We start from the raw sequence: 12054 nt of genomic DNA, 5'->3' as shown, positions 1-12054 counted from the left end.
CTGTCTCTGCCACTACCATGGCTGACGTCTGCCTGCCCTGTCTCTGCCACTACCATGGCTGAAGTCTCTGCCTGCCCTGTCTCTGCCACTACCATGGCTGACGTCTGCCTGCCCTGTCTCTGCCACTACCATGGCTGAAGTCTCTGCCTGCCCTGTCTCTGCCACTACCATGGCTGAAGTCTCTGCCTGCCCTGTCTCTGCCACTACCATGGCTGAAGTCTCTGCCTGCCCTGTCTCTGCCACTACCATGGCTGAAGTCTCTGCCTGCCCTGTCTCTGCCACTACCATGGCTGAAGTCTGCCTGCCCTGTCTCTGCCACTACCATGGCTGAAGTCTGCCTGCCCTGTCTCTGCCACTACCATGGCTGAAGTCTGCCTGCCCTGTCTCTGCCACTACCATGGCTGAAGTCTGCCTGCCCTGTCTCTGCCACTACCATGGCTGAAGTCTGCCTGCCCTGTCCCTGCCACTACCATGGCTGAAGTCTCTGCCTGCCCTGTCTCTGCCACTACCATGGCTGAAGTCTGCCTGCCCTGTCTCTGCCACTACCATGGCTGAAGTCTCTGCCTGCCCTGTCTCTGCCACTACCATGGCTGAAGTCTGCCTGCCCTGTCTCTGCCACTACCATGGCTGAAGTCTGCCTGCCCTGTCTCTGCCACTACCATGGCTGAAGTCTGCCTGCCCTGTCTCTACCACTACCATGGCTGAAGTCTGCCTGCCCTGTCTCTGCCACTACCATGGCTGACGTCTGCCTGCCCTGTCTCTGCCACTACCATGGCTGAAGTCTCTGCCTGCCCTGTCTCTGCCACTACCATGGCTGACGTCTGCCTGCCCTTTCTCTGCCACTACCATGGCTGAAGTCTCTGCCTGCCCTGTCTCTGCCACTACCATGGCTGAAGTCTCTGCCTGCCCTGTCTCTGCCACTACCATGGCTGAAATCTGCCTGCCCTGTCTCTGCCACTACCATGGCTGAAGTCTCTGCCTGCCCTGTCTCTGCCACTACCATGGCTGAAGTCTGCCTGCCCTGTCTCTGCCACTACCATGGCTGAAGTCTGCCTGCCCTGTCTCTGCCACTACCATGGCTGAAGTCTGCCTGCCCTGTCTCTGCCACTACCATGGCTGACGTCTCTGCCTGCCCTGTCTCTGCCACTACCATGGCTGAAGTCTGCCTGCCCTGTCTCTGCCACTACCATGGCTGAAGTCTGCCTGCCCTGTCTCTGCCACTACCATGGCTGAAGTCTCTGCCACTACCATGGCTGAAGTCTCTGCCTGCCCTGTCTCTGCCACTACCATGGCTGAAATCTGCCTGCCCTGTCTCTGTCACTACCATGGCTGAAGTCTCTGCCTGCCCTGTCTCTGTCACTACCATGGCTGAAGTCTGCCTGCCCTGTCTCTGCCACTACCATGGCTGAAGTCTGCCTGCCCTGTCTCTGCCACTACCATGGCTGAAGTCTCTGCCTGCCCTGTCTCTGCCACTACCATGGCTGAAGTCTCTGCCTGCCCTGTCTCTGCCACTACCATGGCTGAAGTCTGCCTGCACTGTCTCTACCACTACCATGGCTGAAGTCTCTGCCACTACCATGGCTGAAGTCTCTGCCTGCCCTGTCTCTGCCACTACCATGGCTGAAATCTGCCTGCCCTGTCTCTGTCACTACCATGGCTGAAGTCTCTGCCTGCCCTGTCTCTGCCACTACCATGGCTGAAGTCTGCCTGCCCTGTCTCTGCCACTACCATGGCTGAAGTCTGCCTGCCCTGTCTCTGCCACTACCATGGCTGAAGTCTGCCTGCCCTGTCTGCCACTACCATGGCTGACGTCTGCCTGCCCTGTCTCTGCCACTACCATGGCTGAAGTCTCTGCCTGCCCTGTCTCTGCCACTACCATGGCTGAAGTCTCTGCCTGCCCTGTCTCTGCCACTACCATGGCTGAAGTCTGCCTGCCCTGTCTCTGCCACTACCATGGCTGAAGTCTCTGCCACTACCATGGCTGAAGTCTCTGCCTGCCCTGTCTCTGCCACTACCATGGCTGAAATCTGCCTGCCCTGTCTCTGTCACTACCATGGCTGAAGTCTCTGCCTGCCCTGTCTCTGCCACTACCATGGCTGAAGTCTGCCTGCCCTGTCTCTGCCACTACCATGGCTGAAGTCTGCCTGCCCTGTCTCTACCACTACCATGGCTGAAGTCTGCCTGCCCTGTCTCTGCCACTACCATGGCTGACGTCTGCCTGCCCTGTCTCTGCCACTACCATGGCTGAAGTCTCTGCCTGCCCTGTCTCTGCCACTACCATGGCTGACGTCTGCCTGCCCTGTCTCTGCCACTACCATGGCTGAAGTCTCTGCCTGCCCTGTCTCTGCCACTACCATGGCTGAAGTCTCTGCCTGCCCTGTCTCTGCCACTACCATGGCTGAAGTCTCTGCCTGCCCTGTCTCTGCCACTACCATGGCTGAAGTCTCTGCCTGCCCTGTCTCTGCCACTACCATGGCTGAAGTCTGCCTGCCCTGTCTCTGCCACTACCATGGCTGAAGTCTGCCTGCCCTGTCTCTGCCACTACCATGGCTGAAGTCTGCCTGCCCTGTCTCTGCCACTACCATGGCTGAAGTCTGCCTGCCCTGTCTCTGCCACTACCATGGCTGAAGTCTGCCTGCCCTGTCCCTGCCACTACCATGGCTGAAGTCTCTGCCTGCCCTGTCTCTGCCACTACCATGGCTGAAGTCTGCCTGCCCTGTCTCTGCCACTACCATGGCTGAAGTCTCTGCCTGCCCTGTCTCTGCCACTACCATGGCTGAAGTCTGCCTGCCCTGTCTCTGCCACTACCATGGCTGAAGTCTGCCTGCCCTGTCTCTGTCACTACCATGGCTGAAGTCTCTGCCTGCCCTGTCTCTGTCACTACCATGGCTGAAGTGTCTGCCTGCCCTGTCTCTGTCACTACCATGGCTGAAGTCTCTGCCTGCCCTGTCTCTGCCACTAGCATGGCTGAAGTCTCTGCCTGCCCTGTCTCTGCCACTACCATGGCTGAAGTCTGCCTGCCCTGTCTCTGCCACTACCATGGCTGAAGTCTCTGCCTGCCCTGTCTCTGCCACTACCATGGCTGAATTCTCTGCCTGCCCTGTCTCTGTCACTACCATGGCTGAAGTCTCTGCCTGCCCTGTCTCTGTCACTACCATGGCTGAAGTCTCTGCCTGCCCTGTCTCTGCCACTACCATGGCTGAAGTCTCTGCCTGCCCTGTCTCTGCCACTACCATGGCTGAAGTCTCTGCCTGCCCTGTCTCTGCCACTACCATGGCTGAAGTCTCTGCCTGCCCTGTCTCTGCCACTACCATGGCTGAAGTCTGCCTGCCCTGTCTCTGCCACTACCATGGCTGAAGTCTCTGCCTGCCCTGTCTCTGCCAGTACCATGGCTGAAGTCTGCCTGCCCTGTCTCTGCCACTACCATGGCTTAAGTCTGCCTGCCCTGTCTCTGCCACTACCATGGCTGAAGTCTCTGCCTGCCCTGTCTCTGCCACTACCATGGCTGAAGTCTGCCTGCCCTGTCTCTGCCACTACCATGGCTGAAGTCTCTGCCTGCCCTGTCTCTGCCACTACCATGGCTGAAGTCTCTGCCTGCCCTGTCTCTGTCACTAACATGGCTGAAGTCTCTGCCTGCCCTGTCTCTGTCACTACCATGGCTGAAGTCTCTGCCTGCCCTGTCTCTGCCACTACCATGGCTGAAGTCTCTGCCTGCCCTGTCTCTGCCACTACCATGGCTGAAGTCTGCCTGCCCTGTCTCTGCCACTACCATGGCTGAAGTCTCTGCCTGCCCTGTCTCTGCCACTACCATGGCTGAAGTCTGCCTGCCCTGTCTCTGCCACTACCATGGCTGAAGTCTCTGCCTGCCCTGTCTCTGCCACTACCATGGCTGAAGTCTGCCTGCCCTGTCTCTGCCACTACCATGGCTTAAGTCTGCCTGCCCTGTCTCTGCCACTACCATGGCTGAAGTCTCTGCCTGCCCTGTCTCTGCCAATACCATGGCTGAAGTCTGCCTGCCCTGTCTCTGCCACTACCATGGCTGAAGTCTCTGCCTGCCCTGTCTCTGCCACTACCATGGCTGAAGTCTCTGCCTGCCCTGTCTCTGCTACTACCATGGCTGAAGACTCTGCCTGCCCTGTCTCTGCCACTACCATGGCTGAAGTCTGCCTGCCCTGTCTCTGCCACTACCAAGGCTGAAGTCTCTGCCTGCCCTGTCTCTGCCTGCCCTGTCTCTGAAGTGCTTTAGCAGCGATGTAAGGGTCAGCCACAAACAACACAAACACTCCCTAAGGGCGTTGTGTCCCCTTGAGACTCATCCTAAGTGTTCTGTTTTAGAGTTGACCTGAAAGAGACCTCAGTAAAGGAATAACATAGCATCTCATGTGTCGGCACAGTTCAGGACCAGCAATAACACTTCTTATTTAGCAGATGCTTTCAGTTTTATCCAATGTTACTTTTACTTAAGACAGCTATTGAAAGAACAACAACTGCAAGAAGGAAACAACCAATAAAGACTAGATCAAGTATTGACACAATGTTCTTTGTCATAAATGGCAGGTTCGCGAAGCAATTCATGCACTTAGACTACACCACACGCAGGTGTTCAAGGTGTTGTTGCCATTCACTAGAGAAGGACATGGTAATGGGTTAGGAAATATCATTTGTGAGAAGGCTGTGTTACTCCATACAAAATGGACAATGTCTCCATTCCTGTCTCTATGTGTTAGTGCTGAGCTATTAACCAACATTCCTGTCTCTATGTGTTAGTGCTGAGCTATTAACCAACATTCCTGTCTCTATGTGTTAGTGCTGAGCTATTAACCAACATTCCTGTCTCTATGTGTTAGTGCTGAGCTATTAACCAACATTCCTGTCTCTATGTGTTAGTGCTGAGCTATTAACCAACATTCCTGTCTCTATGTGTTAGTGCTGAGCTATTAACCAACATTCCTGTCTCTATGTGTTAGTGCTGAGCTATTAACCAACATTCCTGTCTCTATGTGTTAGTGCTGAGCTATTAACCAACATTCCTGTCTCTATGTGTTAGTGCTGAGCTATTAACCAACATTCTTCATTTTTTGGGTTATTAAACAACTGACGTCAGTTCAATTACCTGAATTCTATTTAGTTCGTTTTTTTTGTGAGCCCAATGCGACGTTTCTCTAGAGAGATATCAAATCATTCACGAGAGAAATGAAGAACTACTTTGAACACTGGGTGCAAGGGAGTTGTAGTTTTCAATAAGCAAATATTCAACCTAGTTTGGCGCAGAAACGTGGTAATTAGCTACAATGACCATTACGCCTGTTTTTTCCCACTCTGGCGTAGAAGGATCAGAGAAGAGACGGCGAAGTGAGAGGTTTCACTCTCTCCAAAATCTGTACAAAATAAGCCCAGTTCATTTCTATGGCTTATTTTGGACCTAAGCTTGTCGCCTGTCTTCCTGCCTTTTGGACAACAACTCTCATTGTTAGGGCGGAGACATGAGCCATGTCGTCATTATATACAGATCTCTGGATGGACACACTTTTACGCCTGAAAGAGGAATGTACACAACACAATGACGAGAGAGGGATATAGACCGTTTGTGATAAGTTAGCCTTATCTACATTTACATTACATTTAAGTCATTTAGCAGACGCTCTTATCTACTTTAAAGAACTAGTAAAATTATTTAGAAGAACTAATAAAATGATTTTGTCAGACAGCTCTGCAGTGTACTTTAGCTAGGCAGGTTAGCTAAATAAATCAAATAAAATGTTATTGGTCGCATATACATATTTAGCAGTTGTTATTGCATACACATATTTATCAGATGTTATTGTGGGTGTAGTGAAATGCTTGTGTTCCTAGCTCCAGCAGTGCAGTAGTACTGAACAATACACACAAATCTAAAAATTTTAAAAATGTAATTAAGAAATATAGAAATATTATGATGAGCAATATCTGAGACCGAAGTATAAATATTTACACTGAACAAAAATATAAACGCAACATGTAAAGTGTTGCTCCCATGTTTCATGAGCTGAAATGAAAGATCCCAGCTCAAAAACCTGATTTCTCTCAAATTTTGTGCACAATTTTGTTTACATCCCTGTTACTGAGCATTTCTCGTTTGCCAAGACAATCTATCCACCTGACAGGTGTGACATGATCATCACACAGGTGCACCTTGTGCTGGGGACAATAGAATGCCACTCTAAAATGTGCAGTTTTGTCACACAACACAAGCCACAGATGTCTCAAGTTTTGAGGGAGCGTGCAATTGGCATGCTGACTGCAGGTAAGTCCACCAGAGCGTTTGCCAGGCAATTGAATGTTCATTTCTCTACCATAAGCCACCTCCAACTTAATTTGAGAGATTTTGGCAGTACGTCCAACCGGCCTCACAATCACAGACCACGTATGGAGTCGCGTGGGGGTGAGCGGTTTGCTGATGTCAACGTTGTGGACAGAGTACCCCATGGTGGCGGTGGGGTGATGGTATAGGCAGGAATAAGCTACGGACAACGAACACAATTGCATTTTATAGATGGTAATTTGAATGCACAGAAATACCATGACGACATCCTGAATCCCATTGTGAGGCCCATTCTTTAAAAATGTTTGGTATCTGTGACCAACAGATTCATATCTGTATTCCCAGTCATGTGAAATCCATAGATTAGGGCCTACTAAATGTTTTTCAAATAACTGATTTCCAAATATGAACTGTAACTTGAATTGTTCTATGTTGTGTTTATATTTTTGTTTAGTATATATGTGATGGACAGTATGTATCGACATTATGGACAGGATACGGATAGAATATTCGGTATAATAGTATGACTAAAGACAGTACAGTATGGGGAGCATATAGATAACACTAGATGGTCTGGCTGACTGGCTGCTACTGCCTGGGCAGAGATAGGATGATGGCGTTAAGGCTGCTACTGCCTGGGCAGAGATAGGATGATGGCGTTAAGGCTGCTACTGCCTGGGCAGAGATAGGATGATGACGTTAAGGCTGCTACTGCCTGGGCAGAGATAGGATGATGGCGTTAAGGCTGCTACTGCCTGGGCAGAGATAGGTTGATGACGTTAAGGCTGCTACTGCCTGGGCAGAGATAGGTTGATGACGTTAAGGCTGCTACTGCCTGGGCAGAGATAGGATGATGGCGTTAAGGCTGCTACTGCCTGGGCAGAGATAGGATGATGGCGTTAAGGCTGCTACTGCCTGGGCAGAGATAGGATGATGACGTTAAGGCTGCTACTGCCTGGGCAGAGATAGGATGATGACGTTAAGGCTGCTACTGCCTGGGCAGAGATAGGATGATGACGTTAAGGCTGCTACTGCCTGGGCAGAGATAGGATGATGACATAAAGGCTGCTACTGCCTGGGCAGAGATAGGATGATGGCGTTAAGGCTGCTACTGCCTGGGCAGAGATAGGATGATGACGTTAAGGCTGCTACTGCCTGGGCAGAGATAGGATGATGGCGTTAAGGCTGCTACTGCCTGGGCAGAGATAGGATGATGACGTTAAGGCTGCTACTGCCTGGGCAGAGATAGGATGATGACGTTAAGGCTGCTACTGCCTGGGCAGAGATAGGATGATGGCGTTAAGGCTGCTACTGCCTGGGCAGAGATAGGATGATGACGTTAAGGCTGCTACTGCCTGGGCAGAGATAGGATGATGACGTTAAGGCTGCTACTGCCTGGGCAGAGATAGGATGATGGCGTTAAGGCTGCTACTGCCTGGGCAGAGATAGGATGATAACGTTAAGGCTGCTACTGCCTGGGCAGAGATAGGTTGATGACGTTAAGGCTGCTACTGCCTGGGCAGAGATAGGATGATGACATTAAGGCTGCTACTGCCTGGGCAGAGATAGGATGATGGCGTTAAGGCTGCTACTGCCTGGGCAGAGATAGGATGATGACGTTAAGGCTGCTACTGCCTGGGCAGAGATAGGATGATGGCGTTAAGGCTGCTACTGCCTGGGCAGAGATAGGATGATGGCGTTAAGGCTGCTACTGCCTGGGCAGAGATAGGATGATGACGTTAAGGCTGCTACTGCCTGGGCAGAGATAGGATGATGACGTTAAGGCTGCTACTGCCTGGGCAGAGATAGGATGATGGCGTTAAGGCTGCTACTGCCTGGGCAGAGATAGGATGATAACGTTAAGGCTGCTACTGCCTGGGCAGAGATAGGATGATGACGTTAAGGCTGCTACTGCCTGGGCAGAGATAGGATGATAACGTTAAGGCTGCTACTGCCTGGGCAGAGATAGGATGATGACGTTAAGGCTGCTACTGCCTGGGCAGAGATAGGATGATGGCGTTAAGGCTGCTACTGCCTGGGCAGAGATAGGATGATAACGTTAAGGCTGCTACTGCCTGGGCAGAGATAGGATGATGACGTTAAGGCTGCTACTGCCTGGGCAGAGATAGGATGATAACGTTAAGGCTGCTACTGCCTGGGCAGAGATAGGATGATGACGTTAAGGCTGCTACTGCCTGGGCAGAGATAGGATGATGACGTTAAGGCTGCTACTGCCTGGGCAGAGATAGGATGATGACGTTAAGGCTGCTACTGCCTGGGCAGAGATAGGATGATGACGTTAAGGAATGAAAAATAAAGTAATCAGTAATTTACACAACTGAAATATTTTATTATTTCATATTAATTTCCTATTTCTCTATTGATGTCTACCCAATGTAGACCTGACAGAGACAATGGGATATTTTACATGTTTCGGCAATGGAATGTTCACTATTTTTGGCTTTAGAAGGTCCATTAAAAAGCTCTAAAATCATTGTAATGTCATTATTTCATAATGCATTTAATGTTCAAAAACACGACTTTGAAAATGAAATCGACAACCGTGATTACTTAAAAAAAAAAAAATCGGTCCGAAAACAAACCGACCTCAAAAAGCACTAGTCGCTCAGCACTGCTACAGCATGTGTGACAGAGCATGGTGTCCACATGCCATATGCCACAGATTGTGGGTCAGGATATAAGAATGAGTGGTACATTAGCGTTCCAGGTCACTGATAAGAGTCCAAGTGAAGCCTCGTGTTTAGGTGATGAGCAGGGAACTGACCTAACAATGTCCTCTCCCTTGAATTCCAAGCTACAAGACGCTCGAGCAGATAGAGGAGCTTTTCTTTTCTCTTTGTTCTTATTTTTCATTTGAAAAAGAGTGGAAATCCACCCTACCTTCAGTATTTTTATGCTTTATTGAGACCGTAATGAAAAGGTGGGAGAGGCTGAGCGTTGAGAAGAGGCCACAAGGATTGAACCCTGGTCTCCGGTGAGGAGGCATACATGTGCTTATTGCTGGATGTGTTCCATCACGGCTCTTTACACATAGGAGCTTTTCTTACTATTTCTATTGATTGAGTACACTGTGATTTGTCACACATCTCAAAGGTTGTTTGATACTAAACATATTAAATATTCCATGTCATTTTCTTAATGCCGACATCTAAAAAGAGAGAAAAAGTGTTTTGTCTTGAAGTTTTGAGTTGTTATTTTTCAGGTCTCCCTGCTACATATTGACTTATTCAAAAAGCCATTACTGCTAGAAATTCAAACATAGTTAATATTATCCATTTAATTAAAGCCATATTTTAATAATTATGTCTGGAGAATGGTATTCAGTGCAATTTTCCAACATCCACGCTTAGGGAGGTTCCATGTGAATGTATGACGTGCGCGCATGTACGCACACACACGCCGACACATAGCTTGACTGTGAGTAAATGCACTCCTCTGAGAGCTCATGGTCACACACACACACACACACACACACACACACACACACAGAGCGAGAGCGACACCTTCCCTGCTGTGAGCGGTGTCTTGGTCTCAACATTGATCTGCTGGATAGATGTAATTTGGAAGTCTTGCGTGGAGCTCCTCCTGGTAGCTTTAGCTCCGTGAATCCTCAAAAAAAAATTCTCATCATGCTCTCTAATCTTGCTTTCTCTACCATACATAAGACTCCTCTCTCAACCCGGGCCTCTATGGAAATGCAATGTAGCCAGCCATCTGAACAAAACAAATTTGTGTAAATTCACCAATCATATTTTACTGTTAGCACCACCCTCTTTTCAGTCTGTCATAGTTACTGTAACATAGATAGATCCGTTCATGTACATATAAACTCAGCAAAAAAAGAAACCCCCCCCCTTTTTCAGGATCCGTAAAAAATAATCCGTAAAAATCCAAATATCTTCACAGATCTTCATTGTAAAGGGTTTAAACACTGTTTCCCATGCTTGTCTAATGAACCATGAACAATTAATGAACATGCACCTGTGGAACGGTCGTTAAGACACTAACAGCTTACAGTCGGTAGGCAATTAAGGTCACAGTTATGAAAACTTAGGACACTAAAGAGGCCTTTCTACTGACTCTGAAAAACACCAAAAGAAAGATGCCCAGGGTCCCTGCTCATCTGCATGAATGTGTCTTAGGCATGCTGCAAGGAGGCATGAGGACTGCAGATGTGGCCAGGGCAATAAATTGCAATGTCCGTACTGTGAGATGCCTAAGACAGCACTACAGGGAGACAGGACGGACAGCTGATTGTCCTCGCAGTGGCAGACCATGTGTAACAACACCTGTACTGGATCGGTACATCCGAACATCACACCTGCGGGACAGGTACAGGATGGCAACAACTGCCCGAGTTACACCAGGAACGCACAATCCCTCCATCAGTGCTCAGACTGTCCGCAATAGGCTGAGAGAGGCTGGACTGAGGGCTTGTAGGCCTTTTGTAAGGCAGGTCCTCACCAGACATCACTGGCAACAATGTCGCCTATGGGCACAAACCCACCGTCGCTGGACGAGACAGGACTGGCAAAAAGTGCTCTTCACTGACGAGTCGCGGTTTTGTCTCACCAGGGGTGATGGTCGGATTAGCGTTTATCGTCGAAGGAATGAGCGTTACATCGAGGTCTGAACTCTGGAGCGGGATTGATTTGGAGGGACACATCATTTCTGTTAGTCACATGTCTGTGGAACTTGTTAAGTTTATGTCTCAGTTGTTGAATCTTGTTATGTTCATACAAATATTTACAAATGTTAAGTTTGCTGAAAATAAATGCAGTTGACAGTGAGAGGACGTTTATTTTTTTGCTGAGTTTATATTCATAACTAGAAAGTATTTGGTATTTGGAAAAAAGTAAAAATCTACAGTATTTTCATATCTCAACGTACATTGACCATACTGTACTGTAATTTATAAAATTTGTAGAATGTACAGTATTTTGGTTTCTCAAATGAAACTTCCGTAGTGTGATATTACTTTATAATTTACTTTCTCTACTTTCCACTGTTAGACAGAAGTACATTAACTACATTTTCTGCCGTAAATAAAATGTAGTCTTCTTCATCCTTTGACCCGACCTGTCTCCCTGTATTTATCTCAGCCAGCAGCTCTGTTTAACATCAATGGTGGGGCTCCTTTGACCTTGGGGGAGGCTGAGTGCGTATCTCTCTTCCCCCTGGTTCTCCCTGGCTCTCTGTGACTGACATGTAGCCTGCGTCCCCCAGCTATTTGGGTCCTGGTCAAAAGTAGTATACTATATAGGGAATAGTATACAATTCGGGACGCTGGCTTAAATACAGCGGCCTCAGCCCTCCGCTATGGCAGCTGTTGGTAATTGTCTTGGCCCTAGGATTTGATTCATGTCCAAATCCCTGGTCTTAACACTTCTAATCCCTCTCTCCTCCATCCCTCCCTCCCTTCCCCTCCTCCTCTACCCACCCAACAGGAGCAGCTGGATGTGGCCCTGTCCAAAACCTGCAAGCACTTTGACGTCTCCCACTACACCAGAGTTCAGCTGGCGTACACCGTCTTGGGAAAGAGCCAGGTGAGAGATCCATCCTCTGTCAACAGATATCTGCTCTGCTCTGACGGCTTCTGTCCTCATCATTTTGTCTTCCAGTCCCCACTTTCTTTCCCCCTCTTCCGTCTATATTGTTCTTCCTCCCCAACGCCTCTTTTTTCCCACAATGTCTCTCTCTCTTTCTCTCTCTCGCTCTCTCTCCCCTCTCTC

General features: G+C 49.1%; 1 pseudogene; it reads left to right on the top strand.

Moving 5' to 3' along the window:
- Positions 1-12054, top strand: part of LOC115115609 (syndetin-like) — a 136936-nt pseudogene that overhangs the window by 103018 nt on the left and 21864 nt on the right.

Source organism: Oncorhynchus nerka, linkage group LG4 (genome assembly GCF_034236695.1).
Source record: "Oncorhynchus nerka isolate Pitt River linkage group LG4, Oner_Uvic_2.0, whole genome shotgun sequence".
Classification (NCBI taxonomy): domain Eukaryota; kingdom Metazoa; phylum Chordata; class Actinopteri; order Salmoniformes; family Salmonidae; genus Oncorhynchus; species Oncorhynchus nerka.
Note: the sequence above shows the minus strand (reverse complement) of the source record. Positions and strands in the feature narration are given on the sequence as shown.